This window comes from Chenopodium quinoa, unplaced genomic scaffold (genome assembly GCF_001683475.1).
Source record: "Chenopodium quinoa cultivar QQ74 unplaced genomic scaffold, ASM168347v1, whole genome shotgun sequence".
Lineage (NCBI taxonomy): Eukaryota > Viridiplantae > Streptophyta > Magnoliopsida > Caryophyllales > Amaranthaceae > Chenopodium > Chenopodium quinoa.
In genome coordinates this window covers 3,876,861-3,883,967 of record NW_018744813.1, presented here as the reverse complement: position 1 = coordinate 3,883,967, position 7,107 = coordinate 3,876,861, and the positions used below count along the sequence as shown (strand labels likewise).

General features: G+C 34.2%; 1 long non-coding RNA gene across 3 annotated transcripts; it reads left to right on the top strand.

Annotated features, from left to right (window-relative positions):
• Positions 1–2,555: 2,555 nt before the first annotated feature.
• On the top strand, positions 2,556–6,532 carry LOC110704033. 3 transcript variants are annotated; one of them, XR_002507853.1, is made up of 5 exons: positions 2,571–2,966; positions 3,070–3,182; positions 4,057–4,171; positions 5,589–5,879; positions 6,215–6,532. It is a non-coding gene; the product is annotated as an uncharacterized LOC110704033 (long non-coding RNA). The 3 variants fall into 3 exon arrangements; XR_002507854.1 differs by having other exon boundaries at positions 2,556–2,966; positions 3,070–3,152; positions 4,057–5,879; XR_002507852.1 differs by having other exon boundaries at positions 2,556–2,966; positions 4,057–5,879.
• The last annotated feature ends 575 nt before the right edge of the window (positions 6,533–7,107 follow it).

The window sequence follows — 7,107 nt, the reverse complement described above, 5'->3', positions numbered from 1 at the left end:
GTCAAGTAGACAAAAAAACTATGATTCTAAATCGATGGATTAAAGACACTAGGGAATGGGATCCACTCAACCAAGGCAATTAGGCAAACGGGGAGTAAAATAGACAAGGTATAGCAAGGACAATATGTAAAATCAACCTCATGCAATTAGAAAACAACTCACACTACTAAACTTAGATTCCTCGTCAGTCTAGCAATAGATGATACATAATCAAATTGCAATAAGTAATGACATACTCAATTAACATTCCCATGTCAAACTAAGCATATCATGCTATCAAGCTCCTAAGTCAAGGATAGCTAATCCTATCATGAAGAACTAACAAGCAATCTCATATAATCAATTTAATTGCAATACAAACATCAATGCTTCTCCCACATTTGCATAATTAACCCAAAAGGGTGAGCTTCACCCAACCCCTAGCAAGAAGACTACTCACAACTCATGTTTATCAACATGAAAACAAGTATTAGGGTTCTAACTTCTTCAATAATTGGGGAAAAGTGATTAACAATTGAAATAACTATCATCCAATAACAAATTATCAAGAACTAAGAAGATTTAAATATCATGCAAGAACAAATAAAAACAGAAATTGAATGGAGAAAAGTAGAAGGAAGTTACTAATTGAAGCTTGGAAATGTTGAATACAAAGTGCCAATTCTTGAGGATGAATCTTGAAACCAACTATTACAATGATTAATTTTATGAAAACTAAGCTAAATTAATTTTTCAAACTAAGAGGAGTTTCTAAAAACTAGGCTATTTCTGTCTACCTTACAAATGAACTAAAGGGGAAGTATTTATACTCCCCGAAACACATAGGGAAATCCGTCAAAAGAAAACGAATTCTCAGTGAAGGAGCGCCCGCTCCACGGCCAGGAGCGCCCGCTCCAGATTGCTGACGCCCTCTCTAGCTGTCTTCAGAATACAAGCAGTTTTGAAATTTTGGGGAGGAGCGCCCGCTCCACGGCCAAGAGTGTTCGCTCCTCACAGGGTGCACTTAGCATTAAGTTTGGCAGAAACTTGGCAGAAGGTTTGGAGCGCCCGCTCCTAAGGGGTGCACGGTCGCTCCAGCTGGAGCGCCCTCTCCCTTCTCTAATTTCCTTGCCTTAAACACAAACCATGCATCGAATGCTTGCCAGATTGAGTTAATAGAGCTATATTCAGCTGTTGTTATAAAGTTATCGTGAACTGTGTATATAGGAGCGTCTTTTAGAAGACGCATCCCGTCTAAACATGGACAAACACAAACCAAGAGTGGGCAAGGCCGAGACAAAACATTTTCATTCAAAAACGGGTTAGAAAGAGGGGAAATGAATGCAAAATCGGGTTTAAATTAACACAATAAGTGGTCAAATAAACCACTTAACAAATCCCCCCAAGCTAGCCAAATGCTTGTCCTCAAGCAATTCACATTGCCCAAAAACAAACCCCAAGATCAATTTTCTCAAAGAAAAGCACATGCATAGATTCAAGAATCCTCAAGCAATAAAACTCGAGCATGAGGTATATGCCTAAGATCAACCACCGTCATGACTAGCCAAGGCCTATCTAACCTTCCCAAAAATACTCAACTCAAGCCTATTCAACACATCTTACCGCGTCCTGATCAAAAAGTTCAAATCCCCCCTAATGGTAGTGCCTCGTGACTCCTCGAAGGAGCCGGAAAAACATAGATAAAGCGGGTTTCAAAACACTCGACATCTCAATGAAAAAGTACCCTCTCCATATGCTTGTGAATCAACTCCCTCCACCGACAAAGGCTTCCACTACTCTCCTAATCATTGCAAAACTCAAGGACTACGACACAAAGTTAAGGCATATATAGAACTAGAAGTGTTTTGCAATTTGAGCCAACTAGAATGTATCGTTAAGAGCAAACCTTAAGAGGCTCCTAACCTTGACCCAAGTTACAACCATGAATGGTCTTTTAAGAATACACCCCCAAGCTTGTTTGGTTTCTAGGCAGGTGATAATACATTACTTCTTGGCATTTTTCCTCTTTTTTTTTTTATTCTTCATTCATTTTTTTTTCTCTTTTTTTTCCCCTTTTTTTTCTTTTTTTTTTTTGTTTTTGAAAACAAAACTTGGGTATTTACATCAATATCTACTAATTACAAAGAACTAAAAAAAAAAAATTAAACTATGGAAATGGTAATAAAAGAAATAAGGAGAAAAAAAATATGCCTTAACCTTTTGTGAATAAACAATACATGACACCTTTTATCAATACTAAGAGTAGTTTAGGCCACGGTCTTAGGAGTTGAGACTCAAGTTCTCGATCTAGGTACTAAATCAAAGAGGATCCTTGACACTCATGCAAAATGTAGTAGGCTTGAAAAATATTAATACCTCACTTTTTTTGGAACAATGTGGGATCAAATACTACCTTTCGGAGATCAAATTCCTTTGAGATATGTGACACCATCTTACCACAAACCTAGACTTTAAGTCTCGTACATTCGGGAAAGTTATTCCCACTACTACATTTTCGATCAAATGCAACGTCAGGAAAAGAGCTAATGCAACGGTTACATACACTACCGTGGCAATAAAAGAATCTAATACAACGACTCTTTATAACCGTTGCAACAGCATACCCTACTGCAACGGCTACATTCTAATGCAACGATATATTTACAACCGTTGTGTTAGAGGGGTCTAATGCGACGTTCAATGAGGTAAAAAAAATATTAAGTACGGAATACTACATAGGCATCGTATCTTTTAATTAATTTCCCTCCTTTATTTTCCCCAAATTTCAAAACCTATTGGGTTAATTTTGTGAGTTTATTTTCTCTCTCTCCTCATTTACTTCCATCTTCTTTCTTTTCCTAAGTCGTCGTCCTCCTCAAAAAAAAAAAAAAAAAAAAAAAAAAAAAATCACCGTTGTCTCAACGCCGGTTGAAGCTCTGAATACCGAGCTCGAAGGTTCATCTACCTTTACTAAAGATAACTACGAGGTAAACCCTTACATTTAGCTTCCAATTTCGTTATTTGAGTATTATAGAACATTCTGGGGTTTCTAATTTTGGTTTCTTATTTTTATTTTATGCCGGTGTATAGGTGAATTGATATAAAGTTGGCAATTTGGATAGCAAATTATTGAGCGAATTGTTCCCCTCAACCTCAATTTTCGTCACCAGATTGTATGTGAGCTTCGACTTATCTCAACAAAGGTGTTCTTTCTTAGTCATGGATGGAGTGGAATAAAATCTTAAAAATATAATGTTTGCTCGCCTTATTTAACTTGTTGACATCAATGCTTGTATTACTCTTCTTTTAAGCCAAATTCGAGGTATTAATTACTAAATTTCCCTTAATTATCTACAGAAAATATAATTTTCGATTAGTTAGCTTAATAATTGATCGATTTTTGTTGAATATATCTTTGTTTTCTTCATGGTTTTCCATATTTTATATTATGTTTTTTAGTTTAAATTTTCTGTTAGAAATCAGTTTTTTAATAGCTTTGTGTTGAGAACTTCAATTAAATTATTGAATTTGTATTTAATATGGATATCTTAAAGGATGATTATTGTGAAGGATGAATTTATGCTCTTAGAATAGAGTAGTAGATTTGTGGGTTATCTAAAATATTATAACCATTTGACATATTTTGATAAGTTCATGTTATTCTTTTTTTTTTTCATGGAAAAGGCTGTAGTTATAAATTAATCTTATGGCTGAAATTTTATTTAATCAGCCCCAACAACCTATGTCATAGTATCCAAAACACTCACACTCTTAATTAAACCGAGTGACTAGGGAAAGCATGTAAATTTTGATGGGTTTTGCTAATAAAGTTGGGGTTTTTGTGTTTTATGGTTTTAATTTTGATGGTTTTTGTTGATAATTTAAATGTTTTGTGGGGTTTTTTTTTTATTTTATTTTTTATCAGATTTATTTGTACTATGAACTTGACTCAAGTAATGTATTTGGGTAATTTTCGAAGGGGTGGAAATTAATTTCTCCTGTCCTATGTGTGCTGTGATTTCTCACTTTATAGCCTCAGCAGGAAACATTGTGGAACTCATTCATTATGATTTGTAGGAACTAGTAGTGGAATGGTAGCAGCCAATGCAACAACTAGGAGCTTACTAGGGGAATGAAGCTACAGTTGTTACTCTTACATTCAATCTATAGAAATGCCAAGCCCAAAAAAAAGGTAACATACTCACTAATGCAGTTTAAATAGCTTCAATTCATGAGAACACCCTTTAGATGCATTTTTTGGGAGTAATGTGGTTTGGTTTTAGCTTGTTTTAAAAATGAATTTGAGTGTGTTTGTGTGTATTTGTACACTAGAGAGAAAGTGGAAAGAAATTTTGTAAGCCCCAAAATGTAGTGATAGGTTTAAAATGTTCATGGAAATTATTACTATTACCGTAATGGTCATGAACTGGCCTTAAATAATTCTTGGATTGTATCAAGTCTAGAAACTACTCATTTTATCCTATAGAATGTGTCATGGAGTATTGAGTATGTGTTGGTCTTTGTCACAACTTGTGATATTGAGTCTAGCTCTCGAGCACTGATCAAGCACTATCTACTTATTTGCAAAGACACTACTCAAACAGGACTGTAGTGGAGCTTGAAATTGCAGTTCATGGAGAAATGAGAATTACAGAACTACACCTTTGCAAACTAACATTTATTGGAAAAACCAAGCACTGACGCAACTACTAAATATTTATAAGTATTTGTCACCACAAAAGCTAATGGTAATGCTGTCATGTTTCATTAGAAGGATTTTCCTTAATCATCCCCTGTATGTCTGCAGGATCAGAGAAATTATTCATTCTTTTCTCATTTTCCCCTGGCATTATGTTATACCTCCATTGAAGTGCACTCAAAGTTCTCCATTAAAGCAGTTATTGTGTGCAGGGAGGTGTTGCACACAATTTAAATCATAGAAACTTAAAAAGACGAACTTATAGTAACAAAATAAAACACTTATTTTGTATGAATTTATACGGTTACATTTATATTGATTTCCCTTCCTCAATAATTTCCCTTACTCATTTTTCTTTACATTAAGGTTGTCATTGCAGCTAGAGCCAATGTTAAAGGTCGCTTTTCATCACAACAAAACCATGGGACTACTGATATTTAAGATAGACCCTAACCATTTCTATTATGCAGGTTCTTTGTACCTCTTTAACCTCAAAATTTTTGTGATTTCTCTCTGAAAAATTATCATACTAGATATCTAGGCTATCTAGGCTAATTGTATATCTAGCCATGTAAGTATGATAAATGAGATTGATTTTGTCTGTGTGAGATTTGAACTTTTTTTTGTTATATGTGTGGATGAAATAGAATACATAACGCTTAGCTTTTGCTTGGGAGTTAGTTTTCAATTGTTTAGAGTAGGTGTGTTTGCCTTATCTTCTTATGGTGTTTCTTGTCTGCATTTATAATTCCTTGCCAATTACATCATAATTGTAGTGGCTTTATATTAAAGTAAGCTAAGTTTAACCTCTGGAGTGTCTATTTTTATTGAGTTGGATAGGTTCCAAGAAGCTAATCCTTGAATATTTTTGGTGATTATTCCTGAATTTTTTAAACCATCAATTCCAAAGGATGCGCAATTATAAAAATGCGCAATGGAGTTAGAGTTGATTGTTTATAAAAATGCAATGGTCAATTATATGATAGTAAGAAGCAGTTTAGCAGCTTGGAGGATATTGTATAATTCGGGTGATGAAACGCTCTGAAGAGGAAGCTAACAACCCCAAATCATAAGTCAAAGATTGGGTTCACTCGGGGCCCAAGCTCATCTATTATCTTCTCAGAGGAAGGAAATAAGAGTGAGAAACACCACAATCAAGGAAATTGAAGTTAAATTCAAGTTGCTATCTGAGGCTTATGATGTAAGTCTTTGATTGCCTTTTTTCTCTTTCTGTAGTTGGAATTAATTTGTAAAGAGGATGGAGTTTTTTATATTTAAGATTTGCGTTTTTGTTGTATAGAGGTTGAAATCAAGGTTGATTTTCTACTAAATATGTATTATTGTGTTATGATCTTAAATTAAGTCACAAAAGAACCACAAGAAGATTATTGTGATCGATCTAGGACCTCATCTCTGTCTTCTAGGCTGTTTTAGTCATCTATCTCACTACTCAAACCTACTTCCCTTTTTGCTTTTTATTGTATTAAATAGGTATGTGATATACTGACATGCACTATCTTCTTGTATTAAATGCAGATCGGGCTATTTGCGAATATTCATTTGTTGTAGTAGGCCTGAATATTACCTTCACGCTGATGAAGTTGTTAGATCTTGTTACATTTCGACTAGGTTTAAGACATGCAAGCAAATGTAGTGCAAGTCTTCTCTGATGTAAACATAGGTGGAGAGCCAGGTAGAGGAATTTTGGGCTTAGTTGAAGATTTTTGAACTTGTAATTTAGTTTTTCTAACAATATCAAAATCATGTTCCAACGAATAAACATGTAGTTTTAAGTGATATTTGAATCTGTAACCTAATTTTTCTGAGTGCGAAATTGTATAAATATACTCTTAATTTTTAAATTTCAATGAAAATTTCCTTTATTTTGATACATTTATATAGCTTCATGTGTAATAATAATAATAATAATAATAATAATAATAATAATTATTATTATTATTATTATTATTATTATTATTATTATTATTATTATTATGTATATGCATCGTGGCATTAGGTATAGGAAACCGTGGCATTAAGTATTATAGCTATTGCCACAACAATGATATTGCTGTTGCATCAGGTATTGATCTAACGCAACGGAACATTGATGCCGTGGCATTAGGTATCATATGCCGTGGCATTAGACCTATTGCAACGCCAGCAGATGCCACGGTACATAGCCGTGGCATTAGGCCTGATGCAACGAAATTTGATGCCTAATATAACGAATTTAGGGGTTGCAATAGATCAAAAATGTAGTAGTGCGATCTCACACTAGCCTAAACTAGCCAATTCTATGTTCAACCAAGGGCATCTAAGCTCGAAATTTTATTACAAAAAGAAAACAACCATCCACTACATACAATCCAATATCATTATTGCAAACCGATCAAAGGCAAGCAAACTCATTTTTTTTCTTTTTTTTT